Here is a 21,152-nt window from a genome sequence, read left to right on the forward strand (position 1 = left end):
CGTAAGGTTCACTGACCATGATGCAGGAAAAAAAAACGGAAGCCAAGTGTAGATTAGACTCTACTTCTACAAATATTTTTGTACAGATGGATGCACAGGCAGAAGTGATCTCACTGAAGCCAATGGGATGAAACACCAATGTACAGGATAGAGGCAAGTGCCTATGGTCAGGTACATAATTAAACTTCCACAGCCAACAGATAAGCTTGGTATAACTGGGGAGGTATGAGTGTGGATGCATCCTGGAGGCAGCTAATGATGGGACATGCTCTTCAGAATTTCTTGCTGCAAGCACAGTTAAATGATTCTTATTAAAGCTATGGCCAAACACCCTGTAGGATGGAAAATATGTATTCAGTGTTGGCTGTGGAACAGCTACCCTTATGAAGAGCCCAAGAGAGGTCTGCCCTGAAGAAAGGCAGTGCTCTGCTAAACCAGTTTTAAACAAATTCACATGAAGTGGCGCAAACTGAAAGTCTCTCTGCGACAGTGTTTCAGGACAGTCTCAGGTTCACTACAGTAGGTTTTAATTTGTATGCAAAAGACCACATTCAGTAAGCTTGCAGCCAATTAAGATTATTTACAGAGAACACAATGTTTAATTTCAAACCTTACAGTTTCATGGAAGAGAGGGCAGGCCCTGAATGAATATGGATGGGAGACTCCCGACAGTGCTGGCATGTGGCAAGGAACAACATTTGGCTGCAGACAGACATCCCAGAGCGATACAGGGGTGTGGGGACAAGATGTCCCTGCCCTCTCTTGTCTGGGCTGCCACCTCCTGGCTCGTGAGAGCCCTCCTGTCCCTTTCAGTCCTCATGAGCTCAACCAGTGTCAGCAAACCCAAGTAAATTCAACTGAGAGTCCTGGGAGGAGGAGAGGCCGACATTTTGCAGGAGGTGGGGGCTGCAGCCACCCGCTGCAGTACAGATGGGCCACAAGCCACATCCTGGGACACTTTGCAACAGTGAGCCTCACTCCAGAAGACCAAGGAAACCTTGCTGCTGGCAGGCTTTTAGTCCAAAACTCTGCTTTTAATGCAGGTATTTAGAATTTTAAAAATTATTTTAAAGTATTTTTCAAAGTGTCACTTTCCTGGCAGGCTTACATCAAAGCCAGGACAGGTCGCACACACTACAAAGTCACAGAGACGCAAACCAAGATCATCCCAGGCTCAGAAGCTGCTAAAGGGAAGTAGCTGCTGGCAAGTTTTAACAGGGTGCCTCTAACGGAGATTTTTAACAAGCACAAAACACCACAGCAATAAAAATGTAGTGTGCTAACCTAGGGTAAGCTTGAGAATCAGCTTCCCAGGGAAACCTTGCTGTTGATTTTCAGAAAGGCATAGCCTATACCTTATCTCCATCTATCCGGCCTGGCAGCTACCAGGCCTGTTGGCACAGGGCTTGTCCAGTCTCTAACCACAAATCTTAACCATCAAATTAAAATTACTTAAAAACAAAGACTAGGTGAGTTATTGCTAGTGATTCTTAGAGGCAATGACAGTGTGCTCTATGAAACTGGCACATGTTACACTGGATCCTGCCAACTAGACTGCATTACACTGAGTGTGATGTGGTGTTTCTCATTATTACCTGCTGAGAAACAATAAGAGTGTTTCCAGCAACAGCAATATTATTGCTGATGTCATAGATGAGTAAAATCTCAGTTAGAACGGTATATAAAGTTCTTGCTATCTGTCTGTTTCAGGGAAGATTAATTCAGTCTGAGACAGTCAAGGAAGTGCCACCATGACAGTAAGAGAAGGGCAGTGCATGATGCAAGAGAAAACTGAAGGAATTTATCCTGACAAAAGAAAAACTGAGGTATGGTGTTGCTGCTATTTAATACCTGGGGGCTAGCACCATGGCAAGAGAAGATCCTGCCAAGTTCACAATCGGGAGAGTGTTCCAGACCAGATTGTCTGCATGAGCAGTGAAGGCAAGCAACCAAATCTAAGAATTAACCTTATTTTCAGGTTTTTACAGGTTTTAAATGAAATTGGGGGCGGGGGGGGGGGGGAGGGGGCCGGGGAGCGAGGTGGGGAGGAGGGGAGGGGAGGGAGTTGCTGCGCAAAAATCAAAAAGAACCTTCCCTTTCTCAGTTCTTATGTTTTGCAAATTATTACACAATGTCAGCAGCATTTCTCAGCTCTGCCATGCTGCCTTGTGTATTGCACATTATCAAAATGCAAAATCCTCTAGCTTCTGCTAATGTGGTTAGCCAAGGGGACTGGTGCAGTAGCAACAGGCAGGAGATGAGAACTTGCCTGTGATCAAGTTGCAAATTACTGATCTGCAGTCTATGACACTGAAAGAATGCTGTGATGCTGTGTTAATATAGCTCCATATTTCTTAAGCCATCAGGGAGAAAAGCACTGCTTTCTGCTGTACACATTTAAGATTTTTAGTTGTTAAAAGAATTTAAAGTATTCATTAATCAATATCAGTAGATTTAGAGAAGGTTTAAAATGCAATTATATTGGAAGCCTGGACTCACAGTCCCGCCGTCAAAAACCAAAATATTAACTTTATGGAAGTAACAAATAAACTGGTGTGAAAATTCTTGGTAGTATTTTCCAAATATATCTCCAAATTTGCTCACAACCCAAATATCTTGCTAAGAAGAGTGCCAAGGTGGTTCGCACGGTAACAGTGACCAAGAGGTGATAACTACTGAATCATTCCTATGATCAAGTTGCAAATTAGAGATCAAGACTGGGACATATGGAGACGGGACAGTGGTCCTGACACGATCTATCTTGGTGGGACTGATAAAACAAAACTGCCAACCCAAGAAGGAAGAAAAACATGAGTTGGCCCCAAGTCACAATAATGATTGAATTTTATGACATTTTTATGTGCATAATAGAATTTAGAAAATGCATCAGTCTCCAGGTTTTTCTTGAAACCAGCAAAATCGAGCCTCATCAAAAGCAAAAGGTCATTCATCTGTAATCAGGAGGGAGCAGGAATATTATGGGACTGTACGACTGAATTAAACAATGGCAATGACCATTGGCTGAAATAAACAAAAAGTTCACATACCAACTATTTCAAAAGAAATTAAGATAAATTACCTTCTCAGAACAGCTCTGTTTTGTAGTTATTAGATAATGTTTTAGTCTGCAGTAAGGTAAGTTTGGTGAGAGATCTCTTTGACTTATAAAACACTTTCTTTGTTGCAAAATCCCATCTATAAACAAACAAATTTATTGCAACTTAAGCTGCAATCACTTCTATTATACTGTCAGTTCTGATTAACTTCACCATAATCTGGTACACCAGTTTATTATAACAGGCAGACACGGGTTTCTTCTCATGAGAACAAAGTAATGGATATGGGGAATGAAGGCCTTTGTTTTTAAGGCTGTAATCCATTCTAATGCAGTGAAAACCAACAACAACAAGAACAACGATTTTGGTGCTGGCCTAAAACAAGAGCTGGCATTCTTCTCATTGAGAAAACCCCCCATTATGAGACCTTGTCCAGTATCAGTTTAATAGCCTCTGCACCGCTCGCTGGAATGGTGAGGGTGCCGCCTTCTAACCCGCGTCGCCCAGGCACAGAAAGTTTAGCTTAACAATTTTCCCTTGTTGTTTAAACAGGTTAAGTAGATTTCATTTTTTGCCAAATATTTTACATGGAATAAATCATTCAAGAACCTGGACAATTATGCTGAAAGAATTAATTTCTGTGTGAAAACACCTGTCATCTCTTTTCCATTGAATCACAAAGCAGATCTCAAAGACAGCTACAGTTTAATGACTTATTTTCTCATTTACAAAGAAAAAAATAACTGTGCTTTTTAAAAACATCAAACATTTTGTTTGATGGCTAATACTAGAAGGAAATAAAACTGTTTAAAATCAATAAGAAGATGGTCGGAAACGTCTCACTATGGTTTGCTAAGTATTTTTTCCCAGGTGACAAAGCAAGCTTTCATCCTGCTTTATGGCTTGTTTGTCTAGATTTCACAATGCAGGTGACACAGGTGACAAAAGTGTGGGTCTATATCTCTTGGTCTTACCAGAGGGGCATGGCGACCACAGCCAGGTCCTTCCTCTCCTACAGTAAGAGCTTCACCTTTTCTTACCTGTAGATTCCTTCTTAACCTCTTGACACCACCCCTGCCTTTGAAAGAGGCATGCCCTGAGTGGATAAATATTGGAAGAAAGGAGCAAGCAGTGACCATGCAATTGCCCAGAGGGTGAAAAATAGGGAGGGAGAATCTCACAGGCTGACATCTTTACAGGAACAAAATAACATATCAATAAATCTCTTCTGCAATGATCCAGCAAGTACCAAAATCCTCCTTTTTGAAGCAGGAGCACTTAGATCTGGAAGTGACCAACAAGCACTCGTACCAATAATGACCAGCCACAAAAATCCTACTCTGTTCAAAACTTACTTAATGTTATAAATATACAGGATTTGCTTAAATAAATCGCCCAAACAAACTTTTTTTAGGAGATGACACTGAAAAGCCAAAGATTGAGAAAAACACAAACTAGACACTGAAAAATCGTGGTCCATGAATCTGCAGCATCCCAGAGCAGCTAGGCACACTCTTGATACACAGGCAAATTAACACGTTGCTTAACACCAACGAGGTTTGACAGGTTTGTTTACCTACAGGCTCAGAAGATCAAATGATGAAGAGCATTTAAGTGTTAAGTTTAACGCAGAGAGGGTTGATTTGTGCTACTTGCACAACTATTTCAGGTTTTACATCCCTTCTAAACCTGTTTTTGAGACTTTTCAAAGTGCCTCTGAAGATTCCCTCTACTCACAGAAGTATCCAGTCCTCTTTCCAATCTTCCCACTCCTGAGCCTAGTTGCTGTTTTTTGGCAATGAGTCTTAAACTTCAGCTGTACATTACATAAAATGCATTTCCTTTAATCTATTTGGAATTTGCTCATATTCCATCTCTTACAGTCCCCTTACTCCTGTATTGTGAGAAAGGTAATAAAAGAAACAAATTGATCAGCTCTAAACACTTGTCTGTGTTGGCTATTTTTATACAATTCCTTTTTCCTTATGCCCTCCCAAAGGAAAAAGCTCCAATCTTTTCACCCTGTGGAAGGCTGGATGCATTGGAGGAGGCAGGAGCAGCCTCTTTCTCCTCTTCAAGTGCTAGGAGAAGAAACTGGGAAAGCTTGGCTACCTCTGCAATCAGAAAGGGACTGACACATCAGATCTGGTGAGGAATAACTGAAGACACAGAGATCAAACTGCTGGACTAAGCATGTTCCAGAGAATGCAAGCTTTTTTTTCATGCGTCAGCCTGAGGCATCATTAGAAAATCATCTGCTTGTAGACTTCTTGTTTCTCAGGTTGAGGAAGACAATGAGTAAATTAGACTATCAGGTACTTTCCTGGGTGACTGTCTCTGTGCTGTCAGTCACTAATAAAAGCGGCTTCCACCTCTGATGTCAGTGCATGAAACATGAGTAATGCATTTAGTCACCTTAAGACACTTCTAAATCCAGTGCTGCCTTCTTTCCTTTCAAGTTAGAAACTTCACTCCTCTTCTAAAGAATTGCTGACGGCAAGTGTTGCAGAGTTGTGCAAATCATTGTCTTTCAAACACATTTCTTTATTTATTATTAGGTTTCAATGCTACCATTTCAAGTCCATCTAAGAAATGTGTTTTCTAAGAGGAATAGTGATGATACTGCAATGCTGGGCTAAGGAGAATACAAGCTTTGTTCTAGTGAAAGCATAGATTCAGATTTCAAATGTCATTGTTTGCTTAATACTTTTCACAGCAAAATCTATTTTCCCATATTACAGCTATGAAATTACCGAAGAACTGAAAACTACCATGAATGGTTTGTACTACACGGTATAAAAAGCAAGAGTCTTCATCTCAAAAACCTTAGCAGAAAAGTGAACCTGAATATCTGATCCATGTAATGAACCTAATTTTTAGAGAGTCAAAGATTACAAAAACTGAAATACTTGGGTTCTCCACAGCTCAGGCTATTTTAACTTTCCTTCTAGAGCCACTGCATTCCTTTGAGCAACGTCAGTGACTTGGGGAGGCCTCATTTATTGTTTTCTAATGCAAAACCCAAAAACTTAATCTGAGACAAGAAACAATTCAGCTACATCTGAATCTGTAATAATGCAGTATGGATAGAAACAGAGGGTTTTCTCATTAAAAAAATGCAGATGAGCTGAGAGCATCTAGATCTGGATCCCTACCAACTTCACCTCAGTTAGTGGCCGAAAAGACAGAGAACAGGGTTTCAGGCAGCAAATCTGTCTAATAGCTGCAGATGAGTTTGTTGCTGCCCCAGCAAGAAGCCGGTTGTATCAACTGTGAAAAATATGACCTGGGATTGACTAGTCTGAGGCCATGAGGAAAAAGAACTGAGCTGACTGCAACAGGCTTTGAATAAACCACCTGCTTTGGAAACCCAAGCCAATGGCCCAAGTCCTGAGTGCACATATTCACCGTAACCGAAGTATGCAGACTAAATAGTTTAGAAAAGGCTCAAATGATCCTGGCAGCAGTCTGCCCCTGCACTGCTGCGAGGTGCGGTCACTGCCCGAGTATTACCGGATACCAACTTTTATGAGCGTGCTGAGATGGGCACGTACCCACTGTGTACCCTGTGTACCCTGTGCAGTTCCTTCTGGCACTGGGTGCTCCAGCAGCTTTGATGAAGCCCCACACACACCACTGAGAGGGAATGGGGACAGAGGAGACCTGCCATCCTCAGCCCTCTGGGGATCCAATTGGGCCTGATGCTGCCTATTGGAAAAGCCATGTCTAAAGACATGACTGACTATCAGAGACTTCTTGGAAATGAGAAGAAGGAAAAGAAATATCAGTAATGTTACAATTCTATAGGTTAAAAAGAGATTATAAATAGAGGCTGAAAGGGTTGTCACATAAACAATAAAATTGGCAAAAGATCACTTTGGCTTTGCTGAGTATTGTTTTTTGATCAAAAGCTTGTGTGCTATTAATGCTCACACTCCAGCACAGCATGAAAGAGAAGAACATGACACATCAGGAAAGAAGGAGTGCTGAAGAATGATTGATGTAGTGATGCCTCATGGCTCTTCAGTAAAAAGCTGGACTGAGAAACAACATATATGCATAAAAAGTACATGCAGTATTAAGCCCCGTGGGGCTCCATGATGCATAAACTAACTAGAAAACAAATTCATCAAGAGACTGAAGTGGAAGACAGGAGAAATATGCTCTGGCAAGATCTTTCATAAGACTTTAGCACCCACAAAAGCACTGTCTTACTCCTAGCCAAGAAACACAAGCCACTCACCATGGACCGTTTCATTTGCCCTACAAGGAGTGATGTGAGCAGTGAAACTAATGAACCTTCCCCTATGGATTTGTGCCTTTTGGTTGAATTGTGCCTGTTAGGCCATCAACAAACTCTAGATAATCCACCTCTCTTCTGTCCAGTTTGGCTGAAGTTTATAGGAATGTCCAGGACCACCGGGATCTCTGTCTCCATAGTTCTGAGTGGCCAATGGGTTCAAAGGCTTTTTGCAGAGCACCAGGACACCCACATATGTGCAGTCAGCAAGTACTGTGCTTGCCTTGCCTCCCCAGGAAACTAGCTAAAAACAGATGCCCTCCTCATCTGCTTATTAAAGGAAAGCATTCAAGAGAAATGTGGACAAATATTTTGCAGAACTGCTGCCTACTTCTTCCTTTAAATAATTGCTGCATTAAGGGAAGTTGGAACAGCCTCAGAGATCAACACATAGTTCAGATTTCATGAATAGCTGAGCATGAAAAGCCCGGAAGAAGAACAGTCCAAAAAGGCTGTAGGTGGTCAAGCACATCTGCTAAGGCACTTTAACAGGATCAGATGGTGAAAAACAACAATGAAAAACAAAGTGAGGAACCAGCACCGCAATGGCAGTAGGACACAGAGCCTTCTCTGTGTCCTATTTGTACCATTTTCCAACCAAAATATTCCAGGTCCTAGAGAAAGACAGCTGGGACTCTGTCCTGGAGCCAGGCACAGGAACTGAAGTGACATACAGAGAACCAGTTACTACATTTTACTCCATTTCACATCTTCTAAGCACGTATTTTATATCTGTGCTTCCAATGTAAAAGATAGCAAATAGCAAACAGACTTAGCAGGCAAGTGCCATTTCCAGCCTGTTTAGCTCTATGAAATTGTTTCAATAAACATAAACACAAAGAACATAAATTGCATCTAAAACTTCAATAATATTAACATTCTTTGGTTATTCAGTCCTTCGATGACCCAAAAGAAAAATAAATATGTCAAGCTGGCCGTGCAACTGATGCTTATTTTTGTCACTTTTCCTCCAGTAATCTGGTACTATGTATTATGTTTGTGGTTTACAACTTAGATAAAAACAGACCAGTATCAAGAAATACAGAGTTATAAATGTCAAAATACAAGCAAATTTGCTCCTGCACTATCAGGGTATTTATCTTATTAACAACTAGTCTTATTACATAAGATCTACGTGCTGTGCATTTATAAACCACTTTATCAGCTTCATTTAACTTCAGTCAAATTCATGCCCTAACAAATATTTATCAAGATAAGATTAATGACATCACGTATTTTGCTATAAGGTGTTTTACAACTCATACTTGGCTAGACAGTATTTATTCCTCAAACTCTTCCATAATTACAGATATTGCTTAAGCATCTCATATGTGTGCTAGTGCTCTGAAATGCACCGTGTAAACACACCTTGGAAAGCTGACTTACCACCCGTGGGGGAGATGATATCATACTTCCTTGGTGGCATTACCATAAACCCTTAGTTCACATTTGCTTGTAATACGAGACATGGGAAACACATGCTGTTTGTAGAAGAAAAAAAATGACACATCTCACTTTTTAATTATTTCAACTTTCTGTGGCATAGCCAAGTTTTTTTTTTGTAGTGTATTTTCAGTATGAGCTTCTTTACCAATGATTCCTGTCTTCATTCTCACTCACAATCTTTTCAAGCTGGTGTTCTCATCACGGCATATGCCTGTCATGCTAGAAGACACGGGCTTTGTCATAGAAGACATTTTTAGTGAAAATAAAGCAATCAGCTGCATAGACAATGGAAAAACTAGTCTACTGCCAACACACAGGTTTAGCCTGAATCCTCCCATCTTCTCTGAAGAAGATCCAAGTCAAAGGAAATGCTACTGAATGTGCTAAGATAGAGAAGATTTGTGGAGACTGAACACATGAAGAACCTTGCTGGTATACAGAAATGCCTTGTAACTTCCACCAAATCCCATAGCCATTCTGCATTTCATGCAGCTAATAGGGAAAGTGCCTGCTAATTGAGTGCAGTAATTATTGAGTCCTCTTCATCAGCTATGGGCAGAGAAAAGTACTATGGCCAGGGAGCAACTGTACTTCAACTTCAGAGAGGAAAATTATCCTCATAGGAAGTGGTTTCTGCATCAGGGTCTTGCATGACTGCCCAGTTTTCTCTGTCTGTTTTCTGTACAAAACAGAGCAGATTTTTTAAATGACAAAAGATATGCTATTGAAATATCTTAGTTCCACGGTGACCAGAGATCATTTCTGAAGACGTGACATGGACAATTACTGAAGGAAAGAAATGAAAAATAATTTTGATGAAGATGGTCCTACCTATATACTCTATCCAAATACTCACAGACTGCTGTATGTTTTTGAGCATGAAAACAGACTGGCAGGGAGAGGAGGAGAAGAAATCAAGAATAATGAAAGTGTTTTCTAGGCAGATCATAAAAATAGCTCCCCATAAAGTAAAAGTAGCCACTCTTGGGGACAGGTAAACCCCTGCGTCTTTCCCACAGGAACAGGAAATACTCTTAATTATCATAACACTGTTATGATAATAAATTAACAAAAGCACTGAGATTCAAAGGTAGCTACACATCCACATATTTAACTATTATAACTTCTTCAGACTGCATTTGTTCAACCTTTTTCATTACCTCACAAAATCTTGCTGCACAATACAAAACATTGACAAGACATTGCTTCATGCACTGAAAAGAGAACCACAAGACAATAAATACAAATAGCAATCCTGGGGTTGTGTGCCACAAGATTTACCTTTAAAAAATAACAACAACACACCAAAACCTCCTTTGTGTTCTGCTCACTTGTACTCTTTTGGATACTCTCTCCAGTTTTAGGCTCTGGCTATAACACAGAGCAATAGCAGGGTGCCTGGGAAAAAAAACTAAGAAGAATCACCATGCATCTAGGAACTACAGTCTACAAGAAGGATGAGTTCTCCATCTAGAGAAGACTGAGGGGAGACATGACAGCAGACTTCAAATATAAAAAAGGCTTTGGATGGAAGAATCTATTCGCCAAGTCCATGATGGATAAAATTTATGTGTCTGAACTGCAAGAAGGAAATCTGAAGTATGACATTTGTGAAAGGGCAACAAAGCCCCAGACACACTGTCACAGGACAAAGTGGGATCTCCATTGAGAAGGATCCTCAGGAGAGCCCAGACACACATCTATTGCAAGTGTTACAGGCATATTTGATCTGGGCTTGGCACCAGCAAGGGTGGACTGTGTTATGCCTGGAGAACCCCGAGTCCTGCATGGCTCCAGCTCCACATTCGCACTTTGCAATTTCCAGCTGTAGTTTTCAGCCAGTTGACCTGCTCCACCTTGTGTGTGGGGACTCAAAGTCAAGGAACAAAGGGTGGCAGTGGGGAGCTCTGTGTTCTCTAGGTGTTCACACATGCGTTGCTGGTACTGTGAGCAGTGCATAGAATCACAGAACCATAGCTCCAGGTCTCTGCATGTGATCTGTGTGCATGTTTCTTCCTCCATGAGTCAGAGCATGACTGTGTCCACAAAGGAGCCAGACTCGTTTGTCTCAGATGATACCTAACCGACGTAATAAAAGATGCACTCCCTCACCCAATGTGAAGTTGACTATTTTTTCCACAAGTATTCAAACCTTTGTTTTGTTTCTGGATTTCCTGAAAGAGTTTATAAGAGACGCCAAGAAAATGTTTCAAGTAAGGTGCACCAGTGTCATCAGTCAGCTTCCTCACCTGGCATTAATATGGAAGTGTGTGTGGTGCCTAGCTGATTTTAATACAGGTCTGGCTTGTCAGAACCAGCCTTGGGAAAAAAACGGAAGTGGGTGAATGTATTTATTTCTCCTGATATAGAAGATGCTTATTTTTAGTCTCACATTTTCTTAATAACATGGAAAATGTCTTTCAGAGGTTCTCTTTCAGTCAGAGCACTTAGCAAGGGTCTACTTGAATGTAAAAAGGTGTTAGGTATAACAGGCAATGCCAAGCAGAAGTGTAAAAAAGGATAATGAAGCTGTAGATAAAGTACAGGAAAGAAGTAATTAAATTTGATTTTCCTGCCAAGCAAGAAAAAAATGTTAGGGATGGCCTCTGGAAAGTCCCTAATCATGTTATTTCAGTGTTTTCCTCTCTACAATGGAATTTTAATAATTACTGACCTCACAAGTGTGCTGTACTGCTATGATTAGGAGTGATTGCGAAAGGATCTGCAAAACACAAAGATGTTATTCGCGTTATTATCACTATGATCTGTGTACATTTATGCAAATACATCTGTGTCCCCAAGTGATCTATTTCAAATGTTGGCTGGAATTTAGAGGTAAGTTAGCTACTTACACTTAGATTGTTCTTCCATATCTTAGTACAATTGATTGACAGATACTTATTCCAGATTACAAACTGTTTTTCTGTATAATCTGGCCAGTTGCCTAGATCTTAAATCAAGAGCAAATACTGAAGAGCCTATTCAAAATTAATCTTGTAATATGTAACAAGGATGCTGTAGACCAAAATATGTCAAGGAGTAACCACATTAAAGAACCCATTTCAAAATGCCTGATGTGGGCTTAGTAAAGAGAATTTGTGTACTTACCTGCTGAAATAATAATTTCAGCTGACCTTGCTGGACGAGAAAGAATTATACACCATACAGAATAACTCAGGCTACAACTCAGTAAGACAACTCGACAAGGCAAGTACATTTGGCATATAGATCTAAAATGCCTGGACTATGTCAAACTGTAGAAGTACAAGCTCACTCTGTCAGTTCAGGTAAATCCAGAATACTCTGAAGAGATATCGTCACCTATCCGGAGTCCATGTCAGACTAGACAGGATTTTTTCTTTTCATGTTGCTCTTACTGGTATCGTATCTCCTTACACATGTGGCATAAACCATGAGAATGGTCAGATTATATTTGTCCTGCCAGACGATCTGGCAGTGCACTGAGGCGGCATTAGTGTGCACCCACAGATCCTGCAGCTCAGCATGCTGGGAGATGACTGGCCAGAGAGGTGTGTGCATGCTGCACCTCTTCTTTGGCTTCCTAGAAATAGAAGTTTAAAAGGGAGTTAAATGAAGGGGTTGTAGTCGTTACCATTACCAGAAAGGAGGAATGCTCATCAACGTGAACATTAAAAATCACAGGAAAATAATCTAACAAGACTACAAACTAGCAGGGTTGAAAAAACGCTTGGATATGAGTGACACTGCTAGGACTAAGAAGAGTCAACTTTAGACCCATGCAAGAAAAGAGGTGTATGGGCTTGCAAAGAGCAGGCAGCTCCCTAGCTGCCTTCCACCTGCACTGCCTGGTGAAAGTTCATTAAAGTCCATAAAAGTGCACCAGGGCCACCATCATGCCTGCTCCACAAAGCCATCTCAGGCCACAACAATCCTGAAAGAGGCCACAGTCAAACCCATTCACCCCCACCAAAACAATGTAAAGCCATGTACACACCAATCACGGCAGACAAACACTTTCCTAACTTGCCAAAATCTCCAGTGTCAAAGCCAGCAGTGGGTGACCTTTTCCAGTGCTCTGTTGTCTTGGTATAAAATTTTTTCTGGTGTTTAAATCTTGTGTAATGCACAGGTAAGTTTTGACCATACATCCATTAGAGATAGAAAAAAGCCTTGGTCCTCAATACTTTTTATAACATACACCTAAATACTGAAGTCCTTATCAGCCTAAGCAGGCCAAAGAATTTCCATCTCTTAAACTTTGTTATATTTCTTGCTGCTCTAATCTTATCTCCTTCCAGTCTGTCCGCATGTCTCTTTTATACAGTGCTTAAACTGAATACGACAGAGTTCTCCTGCTGTGACTTCATCAAGGCAGGAAAAGTCTCATCTTACATATTATTCTGCTTCTTATCCATTACAGACATCTGCTTTTTTGCAACGTCCACACACTTTCTGTTTAATGTGTGACCTATCATGACACCAGCCTCCCTGATGCTTATGCAGGGGCTGCCTTCTCAGGCACGGTTGCCACTTAGGGTCATGAACGCTGAAAATACTGACCATCTCATTTGTGTCTAGACCTCTGCACTTTCATTACTTCATCTTGTTGGTGCCCAGCCTTCCTTGCAGCACACCCAAAGCTCTGGGGGTACTAAGCCTGTTCCCTGCACCTGGAGCCTAGTGAAGCCTTCCTCTCTAATTTGAATCAGTGTGGAAATACTGACTTGTAACCAATGGCCCCTCATTTCTCATGATTGGAATAACTTAAAGAAGAGTATGCTGTTTAAGACAAGGAGATCATTTAGCAGATGTTGAGTATATAAACATTTTAAAAAACTTTTATTTTCTCAGCATTTTAAGAAATCTGCCATGCAAAAATGCTTAATATAAGATTGGCACCATCACCTTTTCCACAGGCACTATGAACAGTGAAGCTGTTTGTGCGCTGAAATTGTTGCTTAATCACACCCAGACTATCTGTATCTCCCTTCTCTCTCATACCTGGACTACGCACTCTTTGGGAAGTGACTTCCCACTTCATCCTACCTCACCAGCAGTGAGCGTCGTGCAGGCAGAGCTCTGCCCACTACGGAAACTGCAACAGTAAATAACACTAAAGCAGGTTGTTCCTGCTGTTGTATTTCACACATGTACTGCTTCAGACTCGGCATCTAGTTGTGTGATCCTTGTCCAGCTGAAGGTCACAGTAGTTTGTTTGTCCTCCTGATCTTATGTCAGGTTTCCTATCTGGGAATCCAAAATCTTCAGTAGATATAGACACAATTCATGGTCCAGCAGCCACTGCTTTGTGATGTGAGCATTGCAAATGCTGAGTATGAGGTAGAGTGAACCAATCTCAATCACTCTACTTTCATCAAAAACCCATTATCTTCAATAGGACTTTCTCTTGCATGTACAAGCGAAATGTGGGCCTGCCGCTTCTTTGCAGCTTCTTCATACCTGCCTCCTCACACTTCTCTTTTGATAACGTAACACAGGATAAGTTTAATAAAGGAAAATATTTTACTATGCTTGTCACATGCTCTTTCACAGCCGGTACGCTGGTGGGCTTTCTTGCCCAGGGGAAAGGGAAAGGTCAAGGCACAGAAATACCCAAGTCGTCTTCAGCTTTTGCTCCAGGATACAGTTTGTTATCTAAACATCAAATTCATAAAGTAACACAAAGAAAAGCTATTCCCTCATCCAAAGCCAGCTGCAGGGGCTCCCAGGCTTTCCATGCCAGAAAAAGGGCACACATCTTCATCTAAGCCTCTGCTGAATCGAGTGACATGCAGGCAGCCCGTAACCCTTTCCTGACTGTTTAACCCTGTCAGCAGGGTTTGCTGTTGTGAATGTTTTATTCCAGCGCTGGAGCAGACAATTTTTACACTCTTTCAGGTTTTTGACTGCACAACACTTTAAGGGTTTGTTCTATGCATCGGTACTTAGAACAACATTATATAATTTTGCTAAACTTATTTAAAAATCAGGCTGTGGATTGCTATATGAGATTTTTTTTTTAAATTGAAACCTTTCTTCATCAGATCAAATCTATACATACATTTTAGCCTTCAGAAATATACTGACCACAGAAAGACCGACTGTGTGTTTAAGAGTTCATGACCTCTGAGAAGCTGCTATTAGATGTGAGTTTTCTATTCTCACCCAAAGTATCAAGACAAATGGGGAAGAATAACAATGAAGATATACGAAAGTATTATGTATTTTGGATGCTTAGAACTAAAAACCAAGATGGTAAATAGTAAACTAATAAGGAAAACATGACCTTTTTAAATAAGACCAATTCCTCAAAAGGGCAGATAAGCTGGAGGGATGTGAACAAGAAGCAAGAAATAACAGAGCAGAGAGGAGAAAAGCAAACATTTATTTTCAAGGCTGCTTCAGAAAAATGCCTTCCACAAGTAGTTGCCTGGTCTACTGTGGGCTCGTGAAGATGAAAGGCAACGTTGGCTTGTTTCACTTAAAAAGAGGAGTAAAAACTCAGTCCCTCAATTGCTATCCTGCAAATTTAAACATCATTTTCCTTGATGCTGGCTGTACAGGGTCTACCTTAACAAACTAGAGAACAGTAGAACGGATACTGGGTGGATCCACATACAATTATCACTCCCAATTTTATGGGGAAGCTGAAGCACAGAAAAGATTACATGTGCTTATGTCCAGAAACATAAACAAGCATTTTATGATGGCCTCATTTGTAAGAGTAGTACTTGACTCTCTGTACCTCATCCTCTGTCTCTGAGGCAAGTGTGAGTAGCAAAGTCTGTCCTGTAACTCATGTTGTTCTCGCTTCCCTGGAGATAAGAAGTGGTGCTAAGAACGAACAGGATCCTTTCCCTTTCCCGAACTCTCAAACAAAATGTCTAATTAATTCCCTTGGTGGAGCACTGGGTTAAGACACGTGCCAAAGATTCAAGTTTCAGACCTCAGGGTTAGTTTACTTGCTAGACAGATAAAAACACTTCCTTTCTGCTTGAAGACCTAGCTTATTTAATGTGGAATCACTGAAATGAAATGAAATGAAATGAAATGAAATGAAATGAAATGAAATGAAAAAAACCTCATCACAAGGCTTTCTCTGTGGTTGTTTTCGAGGGTGAGCACGTCAGTGGGCAGGCTTGGCACTGGACCCCACATCTCCTTGTAGTCTTCTGCTGTAACTACTAGACTCTCTCTTCCTCTCCTGCAAGACCAGGCCACCCATGAGTGGTGGGTATTGTTTACATCCTGCTACGGGAGGCTAGCTCAAATGAAATCTCACCAAGCAGCAAAGGAGGCTGAGACCCATGCAATGAAATGTGGATTCTCTCTCCAGCTCAGGCCCCTGCACCTCAGAAGTTCTGCATCCCCACACACTCAGCACTGACTCCGCTGTCACAAATCCTCTCACCTGTAGCTTCCTCCTCCAATCTTCTCCCTGCCATGCCAGATTATGTACAAACAGGGAGGTGTAAATATCCTACCCACATTTTTTGCCGAATTTTCATAAAGCTTTCATGAGATCGGTTACAAGAGCAGCCATGGACAAACTACAGCCTGGATAACGTGACCATACATTTCTTGCCTAAAGAGAGGTCAAGATGTGGGCTCTACACAAAATTGCAATATAGACCTTTACGTAACTGGCGGATTAAGTAGGAACCAAATCAGTTTCTGTCACTTTAAAACTTTCCTCCACCCTACATCACCTCCATCCATCAGTTGCCTGCAGCATGTATATTAAGGAATCGCGTGCAAATGTTACCATAACCCAAGGCTTAACATAAACTATACTCTTTCAGGTCATTGGCAAATAACAGGTATATCCGGTTGTGCCTTTGTACTTGCCTGCACGCAAATTAAAAGCGCATGTAAAGTTACAATAATCAAAGTCAGTCAGGGAGAAGGGGAGGAGAGCAGGGGGATAATAACCAGGGGATCAGGTTATTTATCTTCACAGGGAAGCCACTGAGAGGAGCCTGCTTGCATGCCATTTACACCTCAAAAGAAAGACTGGGGCAAACCTGGCTTTTGGCCAAAGCCATCCCCTACAGTGCCCCAAGCTGTGCCTAATCCTGCCTTCTTCCTGCATCTGGTAAAGCACCCTATTATCTCCACTGCTGCTACCTCTTCCCCATGGTGCCGCACAGCCTCTTACGCTTCCTCCTTGACCGTAGGGTGACAGCGTTTCTATGGGAGAGGTCAGTGGCCAAGATGGACTTTGACCTTTCTTCTTTGGGAGACTTTTGCTCTCATGGTCTCAGATGCCACTGCTCTCATCTTTGCCATGAGGGTGCACCTCCAGTGTGATGCTGCTTCATTCCCTATTCCTCAACAGAGCCAGCACTCCGTGGGGTGACCCCAGGTCCGTCCTGCTGCCCCAGGGCGGGTAGGGTCTCCCGTACTGCTGCCTTCCTGCAGCCACCCTGAGCCTGGATGTGGGTGCTTGGGAAAGGGAAAAAATTATGTTGTTTTTTTTTTCTCCCTTGGCATGCCATGAGATTAACAGACATTAGCAAATGCCTCTTCCCGGAGTGCTGCGACAAGACAAAACCTGTCCTGACGGGCACCTGCAGTCTGTTTCCCTCACGGTCTTTGATCTGCCATTGCTGAAGGTTAGAAGACCTGAATGGCTCAGAAACAGACACTTCCCTGGGTTTGCTTCCAAACACTAGGAGCAATCTGTATGTGTCAAGAGTTTTCTGTCCCTGTTGAATTTACTGAAGGCTAGAGGAAATCTTTATTATTATTATTTGTCTTACAGGAGGAGTCAACTGTCTTGATCAAGATTGTAGCCCTTAAACAGAATACTGTAAAAATCTCCTAAGCTTAATTTTCCATCCTTGACCACAGATACCACAAAGGGAATTCCCTTATCCCCTTGGTTTTAATATTCTCTCTCCAAGTCTTTCTTCAAATTAAAAGATGTGAAAATAAACAACTCCCATTTCCCATACCTCAGGGAAGAACATGAATAATTTTATAGGCTAGAGTGTTACCCGCGTACATCCCAGTCCCTAGTATTTGAGTAATTTCATTTACCACTGAAATGCAGTTACCGCTGTAGGCAAATACACCAAACCCCTGCACAACAGAGCAGAGGAATCCAAGAATGCCGTGCTGCAGAGGCATGTGCAAGTGTTTCTTCAGCTGAGCTTAAGCAGCCAAATCACAGAAGGTCCTGGTTTGGATTCACGCGTTTCCATCTGACAGGATTCTTCATCAAAGCCAGTGCAGCCAGAACTACTGTTTCTGGTGGGAAATCTATCACTCTGCAGCTTCTTCACAAATACTCTTCACCATTTTATTGACCCACAGTCATGGAAGGAAGAAGGAGAGTGAGCATGTTCCCTGGCTCATGTGAGCAGGGCTGTCTAAGGAGTGACATTTATAAGCAACTGCTTGACTGACATGAAATTTCTTAGGTCTGCAACATGAATCTTCTTTAGGAAATCCCAGATAAAGGGCTGTCTCTTCATGATTAAAAGCTTGGGAAAGCCCTCATGATGCACAAATTATTGTGCTCCTGTTTGGTTCAGCTGCCATCTTGACAATCAGTTTGTCCCCAGAAGCAGCACTAAGAAGAATATTTTTTCTAAAACACTGAAAACTTCCCATTATAAAATGTCAGTCCTTTGGACAAGAAATTACTCCAGACCCTACAGAGTCCACACCTAATAGCCCAACTAAGTTTAGTGTATCCACTTGAACGTGCAGGTAAGCAGAGCAGGCTTTTCAGAACTGAGAACTGAAGCCCAAAGAAGGGAGACACACGCTGCCAGCCCCGTGAAAACACGGGATGAGCACAGGTCACCATGACCTGCCTTTTGCACTTGACACGATGCTCCAGCAACAGCCCTAGTCTGACTCCAGAAGAGAAAGCATGTATACAGTTGTGCACATGCTATACTAGACACCTGGCGTCACTTTCTGAAGTATTCTTAAATGTTTGCAGCCCAGTACAAGAACCCCCTGAAGCAGCAAGACTGGAGGTATCATAACAGGGGACAAAGTAATGCTCACACCTCTGTGCAGCTCCCTTACCTACTTCAGACCTGCATCCCCACTACATAACCAGGTTCCTTCTCCGAAGGAAGAAGAATTCTGAAAATCAACTGGAATTGCTCTAGAGGCTACTAGATTCAAACTGTGGTGCCTATTTTAACATTTTGGTGAGCTATTCTGCTGTTAAGGCACCAAAGAATGGTACATATGCAATACAGACTGAAGAACACAAATGACCAAGATTGGAATCATGGGAAATTATTGTTTGGGAAGTGGTGAGCTGAATATTCATAGGCTGAGGTAATCAATGACGAGGACACCTAGGACACAAGACAGGAAAACCCACGTTCTCATCAAAGAACTGTAAGTTTCTTCATTCCATGTGTGCTTCACTATCTTCTCTCTGTGTGCAGAAGAGTCATGGTCTCTACTTGCACAGAGTTCCCTAAGCTGGAGACTTCAGGTCCTCCATTACTTATAACTTTGTTCAACTTTAACCATCTAATCTGATATTTTCTATCCCCCAAAAATCATATTTCACATTGTAATTTTTAGAAATGTTCAGTCCAAGATCTGTTGAATCTATTTATGAGAACAAGAAAAATAAGTGTTCCTAATAAAACATGGTGGTGGCCTTTTCTTTGAAAAGCTTTGTAGCCTCAAGCCCTGAAGCAGGGACTTAGCATTTGTCTGGGTAATATCTTTCTTCCACATTTGTTCATTTTGCTCTTTCCTTGATAATTCACTCAAATTTGGACAAATTTTCAAACTCTGAAAAATCATATTTTGCACATCTGTAGTAAAGACTTTGTAGAACTTTACAGGTAAGTCTTCAAAACCTTCACCCCTAAAGAATATGCTTCTGACTGTGAGTGAAGTAGACTTTGCTTTCAGCTGTAGCCCAGGGCTGTTTTGAGCTAGTGTCCATCAGCACACTGAGCATACAAGCACAATGGCATTTTCTAAAATGGCAAACACTAAAATCTTAGAGTTAGCAGAGCAATTGCACTACACACTCTGTATCACCACTACTAAAACAACACCCAACAAAGTCTGGAAAACAAATAAGAAATAAAATAATACTGATTGTTAACCTGTTAACAATATTGGCCCTAAGCAATGTTATAATTATTGAGCTTCGGAGTGACCTAGCACATCATGCAAGCTGTAACAGGGGTGTCATATTCATTTTCACTGGGGGGCCACATCAGCCTCGTGGTTACCTTCAAAGGACTGAATGTAATTTTAGTACTGTATAAACGTAACTATTCCTACATTTATACGGTCCTAAAATTACACTCGGCCCTTTGAAAGCCACCACCAGGCTGATCTGGCCCCTGGTGAAAATGAGTTTGACACCCCTAAGCTATAAGGTTTCTATACTTCAAAACAGAGGTGGACCTTGCCAATACAGCTCTTGGTTCTGCAGACCTCAGAAACAGGGTGAGGATGCAAAGGTGCCAGATTAGCCCCTTTGCCAAAGAGAGAGAGTGAGCAGGCACAAAAGTTTGCCCACACATCACATGTTGAGGACAGATACAACAATGCACATCCTGAGCAGTGTCTAAACTTTCCTAAATGTCATTTCATCCATCTTCTTCAGAGTACTTCTTTAAGAGTGCTTTAATATAGAGAATTTGTATAGTATAAATACAAAGACACACACAAAACACCACAGATAAGTACCCAACAGTGTGCAAACTATATTTTGCTCTTTTGGCTCTTAGCAGAAGGCAGTTTAAAAAGGCTTCTCAAAAGGTAGCCACAAAGGGATCAGCTTCGTGTTTTCCTCTCAAGAAAGACTTAGTTATGTGGTTTCATCTCATACTGTCAAGAAAAGTCAGCAAACTTCAGAAAGACATATTGTAGGAATTTGGCAATGCAAAAATAAAACAGTTTCATAATCAAGGTTGATGACTCAATTAAGTATAACGTTATATCCCCATTTCTGTAATCATACCTGTGTGTTACCTGGGTGGAAGAAGACCATAATGTATGCCTGTAATTTGCACATAACGTGGAAAATGCAAACAGAAGAAGAGGCTGCAATTCAGACTAGCACAGAACTGAGCCCCATCAAGTACTGGGAGGTTTCTTGCTTTCCCAGAGCAGCTGGGGGAAATTGGCTCAGAATTAGGAGTGCAATTTAGGCTTTTCAATAGGAAGGGAGTGTTGAAAATGTGAGCTGGGGAGTCACTAGAAGTGCAGGGAAGACTGAAAGTCCAAGGAAGCTGCAAGTTAATGAAGGTTAAGAATGTGATATGTAACCATGAATACACATGCTTTACAAAGCATACCACAAATGCTTCATTTTAAGCCACAGTGAGTGGCATAAACAAATAACCCTGAATCATGGAGCTGCA

This window comes from Nesoenas mayeri (assembly GCF_963082525.1).
Source record: "Nesoenas mayeri genome assembly, chromosome: 3".
Taxonomy (NCBI): domain Eukaryota; kingdom Metazoa; phylum Chordata; class Aves; order Columbiformes; family Columbidae; genus Nesoenas; species Nesoenas mayeri.